This window comes from Ascaphus truei, chromosome 5, assembly GCF_040206685.1.
Source record: "Ascaphus truei isolate aAscTru1 chromosome 5, aAscTru1.hap1, whole genome shotgun sequence".
Taxonomy (NCBI): Eukaryota; Metazoa; Chordata; class Amphibia; order Anura; family Ascaphidae; genus Ascaphus; species Ascaphus truei.
The window spans coordinates 277,103,691-277,127,802 of record NC_134487.1 but is presented as its reverse complement, the minus strand read 5'-3'; the positions used below and the strand labels follow the sequence as shown (position 1 = coordinate 277,127,802).

At 42.0% G+C, this 24,112-nt stretch overlaps 1 protein-coding gene across 3 annotated transcripts in view; it reads right to left on the bottom strand.

Annotated features, from left to right (window-relative positions):
- The window catches only part of SGCD (sarcoglycan delta), a 338,790-nt gene that overhangs the window by 153,719 nt on the left and 160,959 nt on the right, over window positions 1-24,112 (bottom strand). For all 3 annotated transcript variants that reach the window (XM_075602174.1, XM_075602177.1, XM_075602175.1), the window contains exon 2: window positions 2,217-2,361. The gene's annotated coding sequence lies outside the window, so the exon portion shown is untranslated. The remainder of the gene's footprint in view (window positions 1-2,216; window positions 2,362-24,112) is intronic.

The following is a 24,112-nucleotide window of genomic DNA, read 5'->3' as shown; positions in this document are numbered from 1 at the left end:
AGAAGAAGAGCGTCCCAACTCAGCAATCAAGTATAGTCAGAACAAATAGCAAAGAAAAATGTGATTTATTAAACGGCACAAATAATCAAACATAAAATACAAAAAATATTAAAACAAACCCTGACATCCTCCTGTGATAGAATATGTATCAGGCAGGGGAAATCCCCTATGAAGATACTGATGGACCCCTAATACCCAGGGCAAGGGGGAAAAAAAGCCTATAAGCACAAAATATATGTAGAACAAGGGGTTAACAATAACCCGTTGAACCTACAAGGCCGGCCTCACCCCTAGTTCATATAAAACCACACAGCAAGCATAGATAACACATGCACCAAATTGCCTAATACATGCTGATGTCAAATACATATGTTATATACATACACCGTACACCGCAGTTGGTAAAATCAAGGCAAACCAGGCACAGTGCCAAAAGGAGACTGTTAGTATGGGATCAACAATGGTTAACAGTTCACATCAGTTACCATAGTCCATGAGACCATCCACGCCACACTGTGATAGTAAAATGTCCAAAGGGTAAAGATCTTCCAATTAAGGGGTCCACCCGCAGGGAGTCAGGGAAAAACAGGAGCTCCTGTTTTGCACTTTGAGAAAGTCGCCGTCTGGTGACGAAACGCGTCAGGGAACGACATTGCGTCATCGCGTCATTACGACTTCACTCATGCGCACGAGGAGGCCGCCTTGAGCGCGAGTTTACATTGCGGCCATTTCAAGTGTTGGAGGCAATTTCTGGGTCTCATAGAGATGAATTTAACCTTTGATGACATCTCCGGTTTCCTGGGAGCAGTCCTACAGCCCTGAGGGAGCTTCGATCTGTGGACTTCTATGCAGAGTGACCGGATGGTGGTGAATTATTCACAAATTGCCTGAATTGTTTTTACTCTTGTGAGTGCATTGCCTCCCCCCCCCTCCCCTTCCTTTTTACTATTACATGTACAATTTTACGCTATGGGGCGTGCGCTCTCTCCTCTTTTTTTTTATTATATATATATATATATATATATATATACACACACACACACACACACACACACCAATCTCTTTTAGTGCAGTGGTTCTCAGCGCCAGTCCTCAAGACCCCCAAACAGGTCAGGTTTTCAGGATATCCCTGCTTCAGCACAGATGGCTCAATCAGTGGCTCCCTGCTTCAGCACAGGTGGATCAATCAGGGGCTCAGTCAAAGACTGAGCCCCTATTGGAGCCACCTGTGCTGAAGCTGGGATACCCTTAAAACCTGACCTGTTGGGGGGTCTTGAGGCTGGAGTTGAGCACCCCTGCATTAGTGATACCATGGCACCCAAAAACAGGGTCCCATTGAGGATGTATTCTAGCCACTAGGGATTAATATGGAAACACAGAAACCAAGCTCAAACCCAAACAGCACAAACGCCATCATCTTTTAGAGCTACTTGACAAATGTATTTTTGAAAATGAAACGGTTGTGTGCCGGGAAAAAGTCTGCATGCAGTTATGCCTAATATATAAATTTGGAGGGGAATGCTGCTATAAATGCAATCTCGGATAAGAAAGGAATGGTAGAATAGAACAGGATGCAATGATTGACAGATGGGGTCGCTGTAATGCTAAGACACTATTCCAGGCACTGTTGCACTGCAGCATCCAGGCAGAGCTCCCCATGCCATGTCCACTAGGGCAGTTGCCGAATTTAATAAGGGTTCTTTTAAGCTTCACTTTCATGGTTATTTTAAGCTTTACTTCCCAATTTAAGTGCACTGTTAAGGTTACACTGACTGGCTCTCATCTTTGCATGGCACTTGATATCTGTTCTGCTTATGAAGTTCTCCGATCAGATCATGAAGCTCGGCTCGTGTTTCCAAGGCGAGTTTAATAAATGTATCTTATAATATATTAAGTGCTCCCAAATTAACAAGGGCGATTAGTGGACCTTATGAACACAGCAAATATTCAGATCTTTAGTTTCTAGGGTACCCAACGCGCTTGACGCCGTTAGAGACACATTAGGCAGGTCAATGACTACTTTATTTAATGAGATCATTATTCTTTTTTTAGGTGCCTTGTGGATCACAGGTTTAGATGAGATCCCAGTGCTATGATGAATGGGGGCAGCTAAGCACCAAATGAAGAAGCATATGAGAAAAAAAGTGGATTGATCCAAATGTATTACTATTTACACAACGTGACAGCAAATGTAAAAGCAGCGATGTGTCCTGTACCTTTATCAGACCTAATCAGCTGAGCTTTGGACAGGATTCGTATCAAAGCATCGGAGATACAGGGAGGTTGCAGATCCTCAGATGCTGGCAGAGTTCTTCTACAAGGCTCGTCAGTGTCCCCGAGGAGGGACAATATCTGTGCCACCTGCAAATCAAGAGAAGATTTATTGGGATGAGCGATATAAAACCTTGGAACAGGGAGATAGGTGTCTACCCTAAGGCTACTTTTGTTCTAACTTGTGGGAATTAAATACCTTTGCATACAAAATAACTTCATTCGACTAGATGAATGGTATAAAAGTTAAAGACACTCTGGGGGAAAAAAGTACATTATATGAATTTCCTGTGGGGTCACCTTTTAAAGTGTTTATTTTATACTCTTCATAAGATCCACACGTTAATTATATTGATCTGTATAGTGGGTGCATTTCTGAGAATGAACATTCATAAAAGTGTAGGAAAGAAGAATGTTAAGAAGGCACTTTACATTGCATTGTATTGTAAAACTATTACGTAATTGTGAAGTGAACAAATTTATCAGGTCAAAAAATATGTATTTATTTTTTGAAGGTTCTGTGCAAATTTTAAATCACTCTTAAAGAAGGATATTTACTTATTTGCTTTTTACGAAAAGAAAATATGGTTCTATTTTCTTTAGGTCCTATATAATTTTAATCTTATCGGGAAACAAAATATTCTTCCCCTATCTCTTTCGGGAAATGACGTAATGATTGCGGTCTAATTACTGTACTTTAAACAAAACAATAAAATACACAAATGTGTCAACAATTTACATGTATGTAACCCCCCTTCTAAAGTGTTACTAGCAGGTTAGTGTATGCTGGGCCCCACCCTGTGTTACAATAGGGATTCTGACATCACAGGAAAGTATTTAGGATAGGAGGAAGGTTTGAGAACCATAAGGTTCCGGCAGGACAAGAGGAGTCTCGGGAGAAGGTATAGAGATGTATTTATAAAGTAATAGAACAGACCAGGCTCCCCCTTCATTTGTTGTGTTATAGATAAGGACCATTTCCCATTAGGACCGCGCCTAGGATGGCAAAAATGTCCGCCCCCATATACATTTGCCACGCTCTCGGGTCAATCGGGCCTAATGGGAAGGTACTTAGCTGTGGTGTCCGCCTCCTTGCAAAATGTATGTTGTACTACAAAAGGTTCCTGGCATCCATTGTTTTCTATCCTTGCTATCTCATTACCCAGCTGCCTGTATCCAGCACCCTAAATGCTGAGTAGCCAAACACTGTATACCGATGTGATCTCTCTTGAAGCCGGGCCGGGAAGGTTACATGTATATGCAACAGTTACTGTCTTATTACAAAAGAGATTAGATAAAGATCAGAGATGTGCAAAGTTTTGATTTTGTATTTCAATACTTTGACACATTTTTCCAAAACTTTGCAATTTCATGAATGCTCAAAAATTGTGATGTTTCCCCATTTTCCTCAACGTCTGGAAAAGATCATAATAACACTCCAAAGCAGTTGGCTATCATTCATATTTAACCAATAAACATGCCTGTAAGAGATGTGTGCAGAGGTATGCAATGGAGACCGTTTTTAAGGTGAAATTAAAATAAGGCTTTATTGCACCTGTCCCTTTTAACACAGCAAAACATATGAAAACAACAAACGCCTATCCCTGTTTAAGGGCTAACTTACTTCCCCAGTTCCTTTCTCCAGGGCTGGAGGGATAATCCCATTACCACCCTATTCCCCAAAGTCTCAAGAGATACCTTAAAGCAGGAGTCCCTTCATGTCAGTCTCTGGTAGATTCCTGGGTCCCCTGTGTCCAGGAATATATGTCTTTGGGTGTCTTGATCTCAGCAGAGCCTTTCTGCTCAAGACTTCTTTCCTCTTGTCAGCACACTTGTGTATTGAGGAAAATCTCCTTCCTGTTTCTGGGAAACTGGCTTTTTCAGAGCTGTGATTAGGCAGGTGGAGTGGTTGATTGCAGGTGTGCAATTAACCAGCACACTTCTGGATTAGAGGCAAGCCTGTTAACAGGGATAAGACCCTGTTACATACCTCCCCCTGTTTGTGGGAAGCTCGAGCTACCATGGCCGAAGCCCATCCTTCCACTCTCATTCAAGATATCTCTGTGACTTGAATGAGAGTGGATGGAGGAAGAGAACCCTCAGTCCTGCTGGGATTGGAGCCCTTTCTCCAGTTTATTTGTGTCTCCTCCCGAAGGTGCTTGAGATCAGCATTCCTCAGTCGCTCGAGGAGAACTTTTTCCAAATAAAGTCTTTTTACTGAGTGCGCGGTCATGAGATATCCCTTGCATCGGGCGCTCCTCTTTTTGTAGGCAGATTGTATGGCGACAGTTGTAGAGTGTTTGAGAGTAACCCTTTGAGTTTTCCGCTCTTGAAGCTGTCCTTCTGCACTCTTTCCACTCCATGGTGTTGCCAGTTCAGCTTCTTTGGGCTTGAGTTGCAATTCCACCTCCACTTTCAGAGAATGTCCTATCTTTTCAGCTTCATCCGCTAAGGATTCTTCTGGTTTTGATTCTGCACGTATACCTTTTTTTTGTAGCCTGTTGGGTGGCTGAAGGTTTAGCTAGTGCTTGTTTAGGTGGTTCAGACTTTGCAACCTTATTTTTCAGATGAGCGGTGTTCCCAGCTCTCACTGTACCCTTTTTCCTTTGGGTTTTTGTGGCTGTGGGATACTGACGCTTGGTCAGGGTCAATACTTGTCCTTGTAGTACTGTAATCTCATCCGCGAGAGATCCCTGTTTTTTGAGTGCATCTTGCAAGTCTCTTCTCAAGGAATTAATCTGCGCACTTTGCTATCTCTAAATTTGTATTAGTGTCTCCTTCATATTCTGGAGCTCTGTAATTTTTGTCGTCAAGGTTGCTGCTGCGTCTGTTTTCTCCTTGATGTACTGACTCAAGGGGATTGAACAGACTCTCGGTCTCTCCAGCTCTTGCTCCAGTTTCTGGGCCTTCTCCCGCTCCCTCTCATACAGAGTCACCTGGTATTGAAGCTCCGCCTCTAACAATGCTCTGGTGACATGCAGCATGGCCTTTAGCTCCTCATACTGCTCTGTGGGGACACACTGGGTATTCAGACGTTCCTGCAGCGCTTGTACCTCTTTAGCAGCCTGCAAATTTTCTTCCTCCAGAGCTCGCTGCTTCTCCTCGGCATTCTGGAGGTGTGTATGCAGACCTTGTAGTTGGTTCTGCAGTCGGTGCTCTGCTTCAACCTTTTCACCTTCCAGTAGTTTCTTTATTTTTTCCAGCTCATGGAGCTTTTCATTCTTTCTATTGACGTGGTCTGTCAACTCAGAATTTTCTTTTTCTAGTCTTAAATTTTCTCTTTTTCCAGTCTCTGTAATATTCAGGGCCTCCTTGTAGTCCGTCTTCCATTTTCGCACCTCTGCTTAGAGACTGACTGTCTCCTGGCGTGAGACTTCCATCTCTAGGTTGAGGGTCTGAAGCTCCTTCTGAGAGACTGAGATCTATATTAAGATTGACAATAGTTTTTTTTTAGAATTGTCCAGCTCCTCAGCGAGACTGTGAAGTTCCTTTTTGGAGACTTCCAGTTTTGTGCGGCAGCTGCCGATCTCGTGGTGTGAGGCATCCAGTGCTGTGCGGAGAGTATAAACCTCTTTCTGGGATATGTCCACCTCTGTCCGGACACTGTTGACCTCCTGGTGTGAGGCATTTAGTTCTATGCGGAGAGTGTGAACCTCATTCTGAGAGACTTCCACCTCTCTATGGCACTTGCGAACCTCTAGCTGAAAGACTGTAATCTCTTTCAGTGCCTCCTCATATTTCTGCTTCAGATTAGCAATCAGTCTATCAGATTTGCTCTGTTTTTCATCCATGGCGGTAATAGTAGCGTTTGCTGTATCTAGATCTGTCCTTAGATCCTCCAAGTCGGTCCCGGATTCAGAGTACATTGCGAGAACAGTCTTCTATAGCTCAGCATTATCTTCCCTCTCCAGTTTCAATTGTTCCCGGAGCAGATCAGTCACGCCTGGCAATTTTCAGCATCTTCAGGGCTGGTCAAGGGATCGTCACTCATTGGTTTCGGCTCCGCTTCCCTGGTATGGTTGGTTGAGGGTTTCTCACTATTAGCACCGGACAGACACTTCTTTGGGTTACCCGACTTCTGCCTTGGGCCCTCTGGATATTCAGTCATCCGCGGGACGAATTCTCCATTTTCTCTAGGCTGCAGGGCATCTCTGACCCCCTTTTCCTCCGTGGGATCTGCAGATGTGTCTGTTCCTTCCACGGTAAGTGAAGACCCTTTTTTCGTTTTCCGCCTTTTTGTTTTTGACGACTCCGTCCCATCAGGGATACTGGGGTCTTCGTCTTTATTTGAAATTTCAGCAGCTTCACTGTATCCGCCAGGTTTTCCTTGCAGTTGCGTTAGGTGGCGTAAATATTCAGCGATCTGCTGTTCCCGCTCTTCCTCCTGCCGATCACATTCGTCATCAAAGAGAGTGGTCTTTTCGGTTCGTACCGAATTCAGGCACCCCCCACCATTCTTGGGGTGTTCTGTGAGTGTGATTCGATTCCGCATAAGAGATGTCTTCCTCCTTATCGGCCCGGAAGGGCCACTCTTCCGTGGTGTAGGGTTCATTACAGGAACGCTGCATCTTGTCCTCCATTTTGGGCGACCAGGTGTATTTTTCTTCCTGACCTCAGGAGGCGCTATTGCAGCTGTTATCACTGTCTTTGCTGGAACCTCAAAGTGTGGTAGTCCTACAGGTGGGCATATTTTGCTTGTAGAGGTCGTAGCTCTCACAGGCATCTCTGTAGACTTTTTCTTCCCTTGGGTAAGTTTTACAATATTAGCAGTACTGTGCATTCATTCACTCTCATCAGCTGAATAAGGCCTGAAGGGACACTGCTCCGTGTGGTGGGGTTCTTTACACCAGGAACACATTTTCTTCCCCATTTTTGCAGAGTCTGTATTTGACTTCAGCTGGGCGGCCAATTTAAATTTCCAAAATCAGTACCTTGCGTCGGTCACCGTCTGTAAAAGTTTCCCTGCTTCAGCACAGTCTTGCATCAATTTTCCCACTTCTGCATATACTCCATTCCCAGCTGGTAGTCCAATGCGGTGTGGCAGCCTTTACTTCCAGAATCATTACCGCTCGTGGGTCACTGTCTGTATTCACTGCTTCAGCGCAATTTTTTTTTTTTTTTTTAAGAAAACAATAAACAAAGCCTAGCTCCTCTGGAGCGCTAACTCACTTCTTGAACCCTGACTACGGCTGGAAGGCAAAGCCCCTTTTTCAACAACCATATTACACATTATTGTGATAGGCAAGTAAGGTTTACCTGCTTCAGCAGTCTCTCTCTCCTCTTGGGATTGGGGAAAAGAGTCCATCTGTGGTATTGTGGCTTTCTTCAGTGCAGTGTAGATTTCCTGCCTGGATGTGTATCCCTTTAATTCTGGTCCCTGCTGCATGAGATTCTTTGCTTTGTTGCTCAGGCTGTTTGCAGGAACTATTTGCAGGAAAATAAGCAGAACATTTTTCACAATCAGTGCAGTTTTGCTGCCTGGATGTGTTTCTTTGGTTTTGTTGCTCAGACTGTTTGCAGGAACTATGCAGGTAAAAGCACAACATTTTTCACAGGCAGTCTCCGGGGCCCCTTTGAACTTCAAGGGCCACCTCTCATCCCAACTTCTGACACCATATGTAAGAGATGTGTGCGGAGGTATGCAATGGACACCGTTTTTAAGGTGAAATTAAAATAAGGCTTTATTACGCCTATTCCTTTTAACACAGCAAAACATATGAAAACAACAAACGCCTATCCCTGTTTAAGGGCTAACTTACTTCCCCAGTTCCTTTCTCCAGGGCTGGAGGGATAATCCCATTACCACCCTATTCCCCAAAGTCTCAAGAGATACCTTAAAGCAGGTGGCCCTTCATGTCAGTCTCTGGTAGGTTCCTGGGTCCCCTGTGTCCAGGAATATACGTCTTTGGGTGTTTTGATCTCAGCAGAGCCTTTCTGCTCAAGACCTCTTTCCTCTTGTCAGCACCCTTGTGTATTGAGGAAAATTTTCTCCTTCCCGTTTCTGGGAAACTGGCTTTTTCACAGAGCTGTGATTAGGCAGGTGGAGTGGTTGATTGCAGGTGTGCAATTAACTAGCACACTGCTGGATTAGAGGCAACCATGTTAACAGGGATAAGACCCTGTTACAATGCCCCTGACATTATTTACAGCACCAAAGTTTCCACACAATGGAGATGCAGACGTATGAAACATCTTTGGGTCACCTCAAAGCTGATGAAGTCCCAAACGCTGCCAAAACATTTCCTTTTCAATCTACTGTAAAAAAAACATTAGAGCTGCTTTAAAACATGCCACACAGTTTAAATTCAAGCAGTAACCCTACAGACTGTACTGTATGTAGCATACATATAGGTACATATAGGCTCAGATACACTAAATTCTGTAAGGCTATTTAACTAACCTAAATTAACATTAGGTTAATATTAACGCTTATCCAGTAAAGAAAATAACATTGTTTAATTTAGTTTTACTTCTTTAGAAATCATAGGGACATTTTTTCCACCTAATGATATGCAAAAGAGGTGTTCCCCTAACATTGCACATTCGCTTAGCGCTGTTCTGGTTAACGCAGGCAATTAACTTTTGGTTCTGTAGTGTAGGCCATTCCTAACGGTGGCATTACTCACATTCAAAACACTGAAATATAGGTTTTGCTTGAGAGCGGAAAGAGAGGAGGAAGAGAGCTCTGTTTTTGTGAAGTACCAAGTGACTTATATACCTCTCCAAACCCTCCTGTATACAACATGTGGAGAGATACCTGTGCATACAGTACATAAAAACACCTGAGATACCTGGGAAATATGCAAAATTAATTGGTTTTAAACACTTTGCATATCTCAATTAGCATATTTTCCAGGGACCCCTCTGTCTTGCCAGCCAAACTTATATTTCTGGGTCTGGGTGGAAGGGATGACACCTTTGGGTAAGACATGCTTAACGCCAGGCTATTTCCCGTTAACGCAATGTACACTGGCGACACACTTTATTCGAGCTCGGCTAGTCCCACGAATTCGGGTATACCCGGGTGTATTGAGGTTTGTGACTGTTTTCTGCCCGAGTGCATTGCGTTATTTTCCAGGCAGGGATTGAAGCATTTTATTCCCGCTGGCTGCAATACTGCACAGTATATATATATATACTGCATTACAATTCATGAATTTATGCCATCTGGTAGACACGCAAAGCATTGCAGCCTATTAAATCCTAATCATTATCATTTAACAGATCAGCCGCCCGTCAGCCAGGCATGAACCCAGGCTGGGAAGGCAAACGCAATGGGGCTTGTCAGAGGTGAGGAGCGGCGCATTCCAGGTATATGCCAGGTACATACTGGGTATTTGCTCGAATAAAGTGTGTCGGTGCAGTAGTGCTAACTTAACCTGATGTTAAGCCTATGCTAATGAGAATGGCGGTTGTTTTTGCATATAGTTAGCTTTGGAAATAAGCGTTAAACTCTGGGAAAAGAAAGTCTGTCACTATGTTAGGTAATCTAAAACACTTGGATGCCTATAACATGCCTGGGACCAACCCCCCAAATTTACCCTATGCACGTTTACAGGTACAGTATATGCATGAGGCTCTTTTCTGTGTACAGCAGATGGCGTGCTTGCAAACCCCACCGAGGCAGAGCTGTCAGTCACCGACCAGTCTGCGCTACGAGATCCCTCTTCACAATGCATTGCGTAGCGATATGCACTATATTATGGGATGCGAACTCGGAGAGCAGAGCGGTGACTGACAGCTCTTTCTCCGTGGGGGCTGCAAGCTCACGGTCTCTCCTGAAGTGGACCCTCCTGGGTAGTTTATGTATGTGTAATATTTGAGGATGTGAGCAAAATCCCCAAACCTAGTATAAAGATTATTTTGAGGCATTCCCTACATGGGAAAAGGGTTAAGGTTAAGTGTTTGTTTACACCCTCAAATATTACACATGCATACACACAGGTGTATGTGTATATATGTGTATGCATCCATGGCTGCAACTGTACCCTGAGGCTGAACTACTGGGGCAGGAAGAAGCAAGAGGGTCCTGGAGGAAGGAGGCCTTTGGAGGTCCTTGTACCTCTCTTTGCCATCTCCTTGATCACCAGGGCCAGTTGGCTTGTCTCTCGATGGTTCAAAATTCATGGTAATGATTGAGTATGTGTCAACTGCCCCCCACCTGGGTAGGGTATATCTTCCTCCAGATTTGGATTGGGTGGGGTTTAAATTGAGGGTTGGCAGGTTGGATGTGATGGGGGATATTGAGGTTAAAAAGAGAAAAGACTGAAGTAGAGAGACCAACAGGTGTCCCGGGATCAAATCCACCGACGGAATGACCAGACCCCAGGATTGCAGACATTTGCTGGGCCATGTGCGGGTTTGTGCTGGCATGCCCAATGTGCCGAGTGAGAGGGAGGTTGTGCTGTGTTACTGTTGTTTAGTAACCCCAAAAGGGGTAAGAGATATTAATAAAGTTATTTTATATTTGATCAAAGTCTGCACCATCTTTCACGTTGCACTTGAATAGTACATAATAAAAGAAGAAGGGCCTTCTTGTTGCTGACAAGCACCAGTGGAGTTAAAAAATGGTGGTGCTTCTCACTATATCGTTTACAATTATTTAAAGTGTGTCAGTTATACTATTTTAGTTATCTAATTGTTATATGATTTTATACTCATGTTCCTGCTTATTTTGAGCTTTTGCTCTCATTTTGTAAAAATTCAAAACATCGAGATTTTACAAAACCAAATCCAAACCACACAAATAAAATGTGCCAAAACCATGTCCAAAACACCATTGCAAGTGCCCACCCATATTCAGTGGGCATCATAAGGGCCCTTGTGAAAGTCATTAAACATTACACGGGCACAGTCTGCTTAATACATAGCATGATAGGGATTCTTTACTAAATATTCTGAAAGATATTCTTAAAATGAAGAAATAAAAGGAGCTGAAAGGGGTTTATTTAGGGACAACACGAGCATCAAACTCATTGATAATGCCTTCTGTAGAATAATTTCCTGCTTCTTTTCTTGCAATAAATCTGACCACGGAAAAACCAATTATTATCCTATCTCCTCGTGTTACGCAGGCGTCTCGTTTGATGCGGAAAACCTGCAGTTTAATTGCTTGATTTAGATTTCGCTGGCAAAAAGCAGGCTGAAACATTACTTTTAATTATGTTAATTTATATCTGAAAAGCCAAATTTACAAAAGCAATAACATTAATTATTTATTTGCCTATTAAAGTTGAGTATACATTACTGGGCTAATTGACTCCTTAAGACTGACAGCATTTCTAAAATATGCTTATGAGCTTATACATGCTGTTGTGATAAGTTCAAGGCTCCCTTGCTCCCTGCTTAGCTGTCACTGTGTCCCTATGTCTGTCACTCATGTACTTAGAGCAATAGAAAAATAAGAAATGCAGCACACAGGAAAATATTCACATTAACATAAACCCACTCTTGTTAGTAATAAATAGCAACAACAAAAAAAGATATGCTACATGTAATAAAAAATATATTCTAGCTATACTGTCATTTGTACTCATAACATATTTAGTTACAAAACCTATGTTACCATCAAAAATCTTGGAACAGTGTTTTTCAACCAAGGTTCCTAGGAACCCTTGGGCTCCCCGGGCATTTCTAAATGCGGCTCCCTGCAATTTTAAGGTCATTTGAAAATTGGACCAAATACAGAGGAATTTACAATGCATTTGATCTCAGATGCGCTACTAGAGAGGGTGGGGGTTACTTTTAATGTATCTGATCTCAGACGCACTATTAGAGAGGTTTGGGATTTTTACAATGTAACTGATCTCAGACGTGCTATTAGAGAGGGTTGGGTTTTTTACAATGTATCTGATCTCAGACGCGCTATTAGAGAGGGTTGGGGATCCTTACAATGCAACTGATCTCAGACGCACTATTAGAGAGGGTTGGGGTTCCTTTTAATGTATTTGATCTCAGACGCACTATTAGAGAGGTTTGGGGTTTTTACAATGTATCTGATCTCAGATGTGCTATTAGAGAGGGTTGGATTCCTTACAATGCATCTGATCTCAGACGCGCTATTAGAGAGGGTTGGGGATCCTTACAATGCAACTGATCTCAGACGCACTATTAGAGAGGGTTGGGGTTCCGTAGAATTTCACAGAATAATTATAGGGTTCCATAACCAAAAAAAGGTGGGAAACCCCTACCTTAAAGAGATAGCAGCATACTATTTTGGGGGTGTCAAATGCTGCAAATTGTCTTTTGTAAATACTAAGCTGCTTTAACTCCTTCACTGCAATGTATAGCAAAGCATGGACTGTTCCTATGGCAGCAAAGAAGTAGGACAGTGGTAACTTCCCAGTCTTCTTAAACTGTGTTCTCCCCTCCCCCCCATTCTGAATCCAGTGGGAAAAGAACGATGGCCAAGATGTGGTTGGGACTGCTCAAAAATCCCATTAAAAAGAAAAAGGATTCCATATCCTAGAATATATTAAATGGGTTATTGATGCCGGAAATCTGCCATACCTTCTACCTGTCACTCTTCCTGACCACCTCTTTCTAGCTGCTTGTCACTGCTTCCTTTTTTCCTTTGCCACTTTACTTCTGCCTTGGTAACCCCTCTCAATTTGAGCCCTCTTAGGGGCCAGACCCCAGGTTTGGAAACACTGGTTAGAGTATCACTGACATTTCCAAACTTCAATCTCCCACATGACGCGGGCCAATACGTTACTTTTTTTTTATTACTTACATTTTTTATTAATCATTTATTCAAAAATTTAAAAAAAGGGTACAAAAAGAAAAAAGGAGGGGGAAATACAATGGTACAGTGTTGCAAATAATCCGGTGTTTACACATTAGGAAGGGAGGGGGATTAGGGGAGGGGGGAAGGGGACCGCATTTGAAACCATATAACATAGTAAATAATAGGTTAAATACAACATAAATCACTCCGTTCAAAATAATCTAATTATGGGGATATACCTGCAGGTCGAAACCAAGGAGCCCAAGTTTCCGAACATTGCGAAGTGGAACCGTTTAGGTAGGCTGAGAGTTTTTCCATGTAGACTACTGTATATACCAGATTTGGTTTAAAGATGGGTGAACAGATTGTTTCCAATTTTTGTCGATTGTGCATCTAGTAGCATTTAAAATACGTTACTTTTATTGGCTCGCGTAACGTGGGAGATTTATTCTGCCATTTTGTTTGGACGTTACCGGCTCACCTTCCCTGGTATAAATCTGGGGACTCGAGGTGTCCCCAGAGACAACAGGAACACTGTTGAGCTCCGGGGACCCACTGCTATCCATCTATGTAAAAAAAACATAAGGGGGGATTTAAATTATGGAGATATGTTGCATGGGGTTACACAAATGTGGTGGATTGTACTTTTCTTAACATCATTGTAGACGGACGTTCACAGAGGTATGCAAGAGAGACTGATTATTGTGAAATTAAAGAAGGCTTTTTATTGCGCCTGTTTCCTCAACATCAGGAAACCATCCAAACAAGGGGTAAACACAGCTTCTATTCATTTGGGAGTATTTCTAGTGAAACATTATGCAGTTCACAACTCCCCTATGTCCACAACTCCTGGCATGTCTCCCAGCCCCAAAACATATAGCATGAAATAAGCAGATATACGAAGTCTCTTAAGAATGAAAGTCTTATCTGTTCCTTGGAGGGAAAATCTTCTCTGTTCCTGGTTCAGCTCCCTTCCCTCAGGGTGTGTCAGCATTCAGGTTTAGAAGTTTTCCCTGTGTCTTGCAAGCAGCTATGCTGTGTCTTCTGGCAGAGCTCAAGACAGGTTGTGAGAGTAAAGATAATCTCTCCTCTCTCTCCAAAGTTCAGCTCAGGTATGAGCTAAGGAAACACCCTTCCTGTCTCAAAAGACAGGCTTTTGTAAGCAATCTAAATCAGGCAGGTGGTGTTTATTAATTGACTACCAGCAGTTAACCACCACACTGCTAGATTAAAGGCACATTACTTGAACAGGGATTACTCCCCTGTTACAATCATTCTTTTTTGCTATCATTATTATTTGGGGACTCAATAGTTCATTTCCAGTATTTTGTACCATAATGTTAGAAAGCACAGGAAAAAAAGTATATATATATATATATATATATATATATATATATATATATATATGTAGCGGTATCAGTACCGTGTTAGCCGAGCTTCAATAATCAAAAAAAGGTGTCAAAAGGTTCCTGAAAATAAGTGATGTAAGAGTGTGTGTGTGTATCTGTGTGAATATAAATGAATGGAGAGCCCACAGTGTATACAGTGCTTTACAAAAGGTGTGTGTGGAGTCGGAGTTGATATAACTATCCATTCATTTATATTCACACAGATACACACACACACTGTTACATCACTTACTTTCAGGAACCTTTTGACACCTCTAGACATAAATCATATCCACACCGGGGGAAGGACAAGCACAGATAACATTCCAAGAGACACTGTTTTTAAGTATACCCTTTGCTTGCTTCATTCATTGTAACATCGCCGGAAGAAGAGATCAGTGTATCTCAAAAGCTCGCACAAATAAAAGCATTTGTTAGCCACAGAACGGTATCATCTATTTATTTTTTGATTATATATATATATATATTTATATATATATATATATATATATATATAAAACAAAAAGAGAAAGCGCACAGCCCATAGCGTAAAAACGTAATAAATTTAATAGAAAATTAGAGGCGAGTGAATCAAGCTCACTCACTAACGAAATTGTAAAAAAGGCATGTATATATATATATATATATATATATATATATATATATATATATATATATATACATGCCTTTTTTACAATTTCGTTAGTGAGTGAGCTTGATTCACTCGCCTCTAATTTTCTATTAAATTTATTACGTTTTTACGCTATGGGCTGTGCGCTTTCTCTTTTTGTTTTATATATATATATATATATATATATATAAATATATATATATAATCAAAAAATAAATAGATGATACCGTTCTGTGGCTAACAAATGCTTTTATTTGTGCGAGCTTTTGAGATACACTGATCTCTTCTTCCGGCGATGTTACAATGAATGAAGCAAGCAAAGGGTATACTTAAAAACAGTGTCTCTTGGAATGTTATCTGTGCTTGTCCTTCCCCCGGTGTGGATATGATTTATGTCTAGAGGTGTCAAAAGGTTCCTGAAAGTAAGTGATGTAACAGTGTGTGTGTGTATCTGTGTGAATATAAATGAATGGATAGTTATATCAACTCCGACTCCACACACACCTTTTGTAAAGCACTGTATACACTGTGGGCTCTCCATTCATTTATATTCACACAGATACACACACATATATATATATATATAGACCATACGATACCGGTTGCAACACGACATCAAGGAACAGCACGCAGGTAAGTAAATCATACATTTTCTATATTTGATAGAAGACACAAAAACCGATGTTTCGGTCCCCCAGTGGGACCTTTCTCAAGGTGGTGAGGTGGTTGAGAAAAGTCCCACTGGGGGACCGAAACGTCGGTTTTTGCGTCTTCTTTCAAATATAGAAAATTTATGATTTACTTACCTGCGTGCTGTCCCTTGATGTCGTGTTGCAACCGGTATCGTATGGTCTGTTATTGCTTTATGGGATAAGCACCAAAACTTATTTACTTGCAAATGGTGTGCCGGCTGTGCATTGGTTTATATATATATACACATAATATATATATATATATATATATATATATATACACATACACAGTGGTCGACAAATCACCAAAAAATCTACTCGCCGAACAAAAAAATCTATTCGCCGAACAAAAAAATCTACTCGCCACCTAGGACCATACGTGTGCTGCTTGGCCCAATAGGAGCTCACCATGATGTTAAATCCACTCGCCCGGGGCGTGCAAATGTATAGGTTTGTCGAACACTGTATATATATATACAGGCATAACCCGGTTTAAGGACACTCACTTTAAGTACACTCGCGAGTAAGGACATATTGCCCAATAGGCAAACGGCAGCTCACGCATGCGCCTGTCAGCACGTCCTGAACATCAATACTGGCTCCCCTCCTGTACCGAAGCTGTGCGCAAGCGGGGAGACTGTAGAGCCTGTTACAAATGTGTTATTTACATCAGTTATGCACGTATAGGATGATTGCAGGACAGTACATGCATCGATAAGTGGAAAAAAGGTAGTGCTTCACTTTAAGTACATTTTCGCTTTACATACATGCTCCGGTCCCATTGCGTACATTATTGCGGGGTATGCCTATATATATGTCACCGCCACGGGAACAGCACGGCAAAGCCTCCGCAGCAAGAATGTTGAAACCGCTGTCAGCTGCTAGTCCAAAGCATCAGACCTCGTGGATGATGGTGATATTATGAACACAGAAGTCCTTCGTTATCAGTCCCTTCAATCCAGAGGTTCTCGTCTGAACCAACACTGGGGCTCTGTGCAGCAGGGATGGAAGTTCGCCAGTCTTTCCGTCCCTCAATGATGACGTAGTGTCGGCGCTGTAGTCCTGACGCGTTTCGTCAGACACACTAACTTTTTCAAAGGCTAATGGAACCTTCACTTAGACAGATATATATATATACAAAGAGCGGGATGCCTAGCAACCATTAACCTATCGAAAAGCAGAACACATACACAGATTCACATGGATACGCTGACCGAACTAATGGGAAGAGAATATAAACGTTAAATGCAGTAAATGATTGCCATAAAAGTCCATATGTAATACCCATATAGAGATTTGTTTGGCAGAATAAATAAATATGAAAATGCAGGATAATATAGATTGACTAAGTGTAACAGACTAATCTGCTGCACATTGCTGATATAACAATGACCAATCAGTAGTATCCATATATGAATTAATGGCATATGTATATTAATAACAGGGGTAGTGAGAATATAATTACACCACAAATATATAACAGATCTTTATACATAAATACCATTATTCTAGATGTATATAATAATTGTTTCTTATACTAAACTATATTGGTCATTATTCAACAATGAACCGGCAGGAAAGAAGGAAGCATAGGGCTGAGGACTCGGGGAGGAATAGGGCAATATCCCTGAACATGTTTGATACAGAAAACAAAGTTCACACAATAGTATTTGTGTCTAGAGACTCATTGAATCCACCAGGTGCTAGCGTCGCAAGCTGGTAGATCCAATAAGTCTCACGCTTGCACAGTAATTTGAACCGATCACCCCCCCCATGAAAGAGGTGATATATATTCCAATCCCATGATTTTTAATGAATTTGGATCCTTTTTGGGAATTAAATCAAAATGTCTGTAAATACCATGACTGCTAACACTGTTAATGATGTTCCTTCGATGCTCGAGGAACCGAGCACATAAAGGACGTGTGGTGCGGCCCACATATTGTTTGCCAAAATACATAAGCATAGCCACATCTTGACCAATGACAAAGTGATTGGCAACAACTGTATCAAACCACCCAGATTCTGCTATCAAAGGGGCCGAAACCTGGGCGACTACCTTACAAAAGCAGATCCTACCGCCAAGTATGCTGCAAAACCAACGTGGCTATCCAGATCAGCAGGCGTGTGTAAATGTCGCGGTTGCATCAACTGCCAGCACTTGATATTGGGGAATTCATATCCACACCCTCACACTGGCATCCGCCAGAAGATCAAGGATACAATGAATTGTGAATCTAAATACGTTGTATATTTTATACAATGCCCATGTGGCCTTTATTACGTGGGAAAGACAATGAGGATGCTTAAAGAGAGATTAGCCCTACATCGTTCTGCCATACGGAAGGCACTGGCTGATACTGAAAACAAGGAGGATTTGTCACATCAACCAGTAGCAGGACATTACAAAGAGAAGAGGCATGGGCTCACCACCATGCGTTGTATGCCAATTGCCCAGACACGGACTTCGGGGAGAGGAGGGAATCGCAACAGGACACTACTACAGCTTGAAGCCAGACTCATCTACAGTTTGGGCACATTGAGCCCACGGGGTCTAAATGAGGACTTCAGATTAAGCTGTTTCCTGTAATCTCCGCACCTGGCCCATTGAGCTGCCTGCTGATACTAGGATTCATCTTCAACAGCAAAACCAGCGCATACTGCCTTCGGTTGTCAGCCAGTTAGCCGCATTTCCTCCATGTAACTAATCCCTAATGGGTATTGCGAAGCACAGTCCCACTATGTTGTTTGCTGATACTAGGAATCTTTTCCACAGCATATACTGTACATGCTGATCATGGACATCAGCCAGCCAGATACTGTTTAACACAAATAATAATTCACTACAGAAAGAAAAGGGGTGATATTGGCCTTCATTTTCATTGGATGATATTTCACGTAGTTGCCACATTGTTTGTGCAAATTATTATGCTTTGATGCATTGTTTCACTATCTATGGATGTTGTTGCATTAACCATATGTATTTTGTGCATTGCTGCATGTCAGGCACCTTAGGTCCCTTGCAGTCAAGATCCACCTGTGTCAATGTTTGCTGAGAGCGAGACACACCGCATTTATTCTGCCTTCAATTTATTACTAGTTTCTCTATGTGACAGTGTCTGCATTATGTGTTTATGTTGGTATTTAAGGTGTCGCTTCCTGACAGGATACATAGTCATCAATGCATTATCATTTCTTACACTACGCATTATGCGTTCTATGGCGGAGTGCTTTTAGCATTTATATACGGACTTTTTTGTTTGTGCAAATTATTATGCTTTGATGCATTGTTTCACTTTCTATATGCTGTTGCATTAACCATATGTATTTGGTGCATTACAGTGTGTCAGATACCTCAGGTCCCTTGCAGCCAAGAGCCACCTGTGGCAATGTTTGCTGAGAGTGTGACACAGCATTTATTCTAATTTATTACCAGTTTCTCTATTTGACATTGTCTGCATTATGTATTTTTGTTGGTTTTTAAGGTGTCGCTTCCTGACAGGATGCATAGAGTCATCATTGCATTATCATTTTTTACACTACGCATTATGCGTTATATGGCTGAGTGCTTTCAGCATTCATATACTGACATAGATTCCAGTCAGCAACGTCATCCACACGTGTGTATATATGTTTTATTCCCTCACATTTTTTTTGCACATTTACGGTGAGCACATCAGGTGTCTCACATGTTTCGCTTCACTTGCAGTTACAATGTGTATTTTGCACATCCCTGCAATAGTTCATCTATCCAGGTATCAGCTCCAGATCAGTTTAGCCCATGTGCACTCTCTCCGGTTATCCAAGATATCGCTGGGTCTGGCAGACTTATTTAGTCTCTCAGCAGTAACATTATGCAATTCCTGAGCCTTTTGCGCATGCCCAAACACATATATTAGGTAAACAAATATAGAGTTAATATATTCAAATGGCCGCTCTTTACCTGCTGATACTGTGGATGCATGTCACAGAAGCAGGTGAGGCTTATTAACTATGATTGGTTTTGTTGAATTGCACTGGGGTTTGGGGTATATATGTATTGTGCACTGCATTCAATTGCACCACCTTGAGAAAGGTCCCACTGGGGGACCGAAACGTCGGTTTTTGTGTCTTCTAAGTTATGGTTTTTGTGTCTATCAAATATAGAAAATTTATGATTTACTTACCTGCGTGCTGTCCCTTCATGTCGTGTTGCAACCGGTAGTTATGTCCGGAAATAATTGGACACTGATACAAGTTTTGTTATTTTGGCTGTGTACCAAAATAAATTCAAGTTACATAATGAATATGGTCTTAACGTGCAGTCTATCAGCTATAATTTGAGGGTATTCACATCCAAATTGGAGAAAGGGTTTAGGAATTACATCTCTTTAATATGTAGCCCCCTCTTTTTCAAGGGACCAGAAGTAATTGGACAATTCACTCAAAAGCTGTTTCATGGACAGGTGTGGGCTATTCCTTCGTTATTTCATCATCAATTAAGCAGGTAAAAGGTCTGAAGTTTATTCCAGGTGTGGCATTCACATTTGGAAGCTGTTGCTGTGAACCCACAACATGCGGTCAAAGGAGCTCTCAATGCAAGTGAAACAGGGCATCCTTAGGCTGCAAAAAAAAAAAGAAAATCCATCAGAGCGATAGCAGGAACATTAGGAGTGGCCAAATCAACAGTTTGGTACATTCTGAGAAAAAAAGAATGCACTGGTGAGCTCTGCAACACAAAAAGGCCTGGACGTCCACGGAAGACAAGAGTGGTGGATGATAGTAGGATCCTTTCCATGGTAAAGAAAAACCCCTTGACAACATCCAGCCAAGTGAAGAACACTCTCCAGGAGGTAGGCATATCATTATCCAAGTCTACCATAAAGAGAAGACTACACAAGAGCAAATACAGAGGGCTCACCACAAGGTGCAAACCATTCATAAGCCTCAAGAATAGAAAGACCAGATTAGACTTTGCCAAACAATATCTAAAAAAGCCAGCCCAGGTCTGGAACAACATTCTTTGGACAGATGAAACTAAGATCAACCTGTACCAGAATGATGGGAAGAAAAAAGTATGGAGAAGGCTTGGAACGGCTCAAGATCCGAAGCATACCACATCATCTGTAAAACACGGTGGAGGAAGTGTGATGGCATAGGCATGCATGGCTTACAATTGCGCTGGGTCACTAGTGTTTATTGATGATGTGACAGAAGACAGAAGAAGCCGGATGAATTCTGAAGTGTATAGGGATATATTGTCTGCTCAGATTCAGCCAAATTCTGCGAAGTTGATTGGACGGCGCTTCACTTTACAGATGGACAATGACCCAAAACATACTGCAAAAGCAACCCAGGAGTTTTTTAAGGCAAAGAAGTGGAATATTCTGCAATGGCCGAGTTAATCACCTGATCTCACCCCGATCGAGCATGCATTTCACTTGCTGAAGACAAAACTTAAGGCAGAAAGACCCACGAACAAACAACAACTGAAAACAGCTGCAGTCAAGGCCTGGCAAAGCATCACAAAGGAGGAAACCCAGCGTTTGGTGATGTCCATGCGTTCCAGACTTCAAGCAGTCATTGCCTGCAAAGGATTCTCGACAAAGTATTAAAAATGAACATTTTATTTATGATTGTGTTAATTTGTCCAATTATATTTGAGCCCCTGAAATAAGGGGACTGTGTATGAAAATGGTTGCAATTCCTAAACGTTTCATACGATATTTTTGTTCAACCCCTTGAATTAAAGCTGAAAGTCTGTATTTCTCTTGCATCTCAGTTGTTTCATTTCAAATTCATTGTGGTGGCGTACAGAGCCAAAATTATGAAAATTGTGTTAGTGTCCAATTATTTCCGGACGTGTGTGTGTGTGTGTGTGTGTGTGTGTGTGTGTGTGTGTGTGTGTGTGTGTGTGTGTGTGTGTGTGTGTGTGTGTGTGTGTGTGTGTGTGTGTGTGTGTGTGTGTGTATAGAGATTTACATAGGTATCACAAAGTGGTAATAAATCTAGGATAATTATAAGTTTAGGATAAATATAAATAATATATAATTCATAATATATACAAAAATAATAGGATAATAAATAATATATAAACAATCAATAAATATATATATATTAATAAATAATAGGACACTAAATAATAGGATAATAAAAAATAGGTTATGTATAGAATAATTATCCACAAAGTCAGAAGACTTTTGAAAAGGTATAAAAAAAAATTGGCTGAATCGAAATGAATGAATGATCTTTTCTTGCACTGCACGCTGTGGGGGCCTTTCCAGCCGTGAAGGGTTACGGAATGAGGTTTTGTATTCTAAACGATTGGAAGTAGTTCATGAATATTCCATGTGATATCAGCAGTGTAATCATGGGAGGATAAGCCACAATGCATGCTGAGCCTAAATAACGTTGGGAGAGGTTACTAATGAGAGGCGTGCTATTACTTCGTGTGACAGAACTTCTCAAGTTGGGAAATTTCTGTATAAGGACCTCATATCTCAGAAGTGAGTGTGAAAGTCTAGGGGAGATACGTTTCAAGGCAAAAGTGGTGCAATTTGGGGGCAAAGTATATGCACCTCCCCCCCCCCCCCAACGCACCACTGGGAGCATTAATGTCTATTACATCTGTACTTCTCTCCTTGAGCTGTGACTTGCAGCCCCCTTTGTGTGCTTATGTTTCTTATATATACACCTCAGTGAGGGGCAGGCTCATTTCCCAGCAGGCAGCGGGTGCAGGTAGCTGGGAGAATGTGATAAATGTGTGTCCTTTGTGCACACGAGGCAAGTTGCCTTCGAAACAGTGATTACAGACAGAGGCGAGAGAGGCTGGGAGGAGCCTCCTGGGAGACACAAACCCTCCAGTGAAGGGTTCTCACAAGGAACCTGCTGACTCCACAAGAGGGATTAACAAAATGATGACAACGGTGCTATGTTGGGCTCGGCATAGAGGGGTGGGGGGTGATTTACTATCTGAGCTTTCAGAAAGGAAAAAAAAAAAAAAAAGATCCAGAGAAAGCTGCATGTATTGTAGATAATAAAAAAATAAAAAGTCAAATAAATGAAGTATCCCGTTAACTGTGAGGTGCCCAGAGACAATGCAAGAAAGTTACAGGTTCTTGGAAGGATTCTGTTTAAAGCTACAGACCACTGTTAATTCACCTATGTTCACCTCCCCAATTTTGTTTTATATTATTTTCATTTTTATTTACCTTACCAGAACCGGTGAGTCCCTCAGAACGAAACCATGGACCCCTGACCTCCCAGTTGCTGGTAACAAAAAAAAAACGTACATTTTTTTTGTAGTTTCTGTGAAAAATCAACAGACGTGGCCGATCGGATAAGAATGTCGTCTCCCAATGACATTGTATCTTCCTATGGCCACCGGAGCAAGCCTGACCCTGCTATCATTTTGTGACCACCAGGATTCTGTCCCGGTGGCACTATCTTGGAAACCCTGAGGGCCCAGGAGGTCACAGAACCATAGATCCATTCCGGGGACCTGCCAATTCAGGCAAACCCCAAAAAATATTGAGCAGGCGGGGCTGAGGTTTTAACCCTTTGGGAGCCCCAAGACGTATCTACATCAATGTTATTGCTTGTTTTTGTAGAGGAGGACGCATTCTAAGCTCCACATGATCCATCGGCGGAGGAACTGAAGAGGAGGACGTCTTTTATAGTTCATCATTAGTGATAGAGCAATCACATGATCGCTTTGGAGAAGCAGTCACATGATCGCCAGTGGGCACCGCTACTGTACCTAACAAAATATTATACCTCAACTTTACAAAACAAAAAAAGTACAGCAGGGCCCCAGTCATGTGGCGGGTTCCGTTCTGAGGACCTGCCACAAAGCGAAAATCGCCGGAAAGCGGAACCAGCGGTTTTCGTTATGTGCGCATGCTCAGATCGGCAATGCGCCGTTATACGCATGCGCAACATCAGCAAAAAAAAAACATTCTGCGCATGCGCGACCCCGGACCGGCCTGTTCTGCGCATGCGCAGAAATGGCGGCCACCTTCTCGGTATCGCCGTATCGGCGGAATCGCCGATAAGCGGGGCGCCGAGAAGCGGGGCCTTCCTGTATTGGGATCCACAATCACCACAATAAGACTGTTGTTTTATAATGCGCACTTCTGCCTACATGCTGTATACTGGTTGTTAATTAACCCCTTCAGTGTCAATATTTAACCCACCTATGGGGTTCACAATAAGTTGGGAACCCTTTGATTATGCCATTGACAGATGCTGGCTTGAGGCTAAGTGACTTCAACGTGTGACCTTGAAAAGTCATTCTTATCACGTAGCGCCTTAAGCACCATTCGATCGCAAGCTCTTCAGGGCAGGCACCTACTATCTACAGCAGGAAAACAAGTGTTAGCAGTGAAATTCCCCCGCAGAAACTGTTAGAATATCTTTTGTTCAT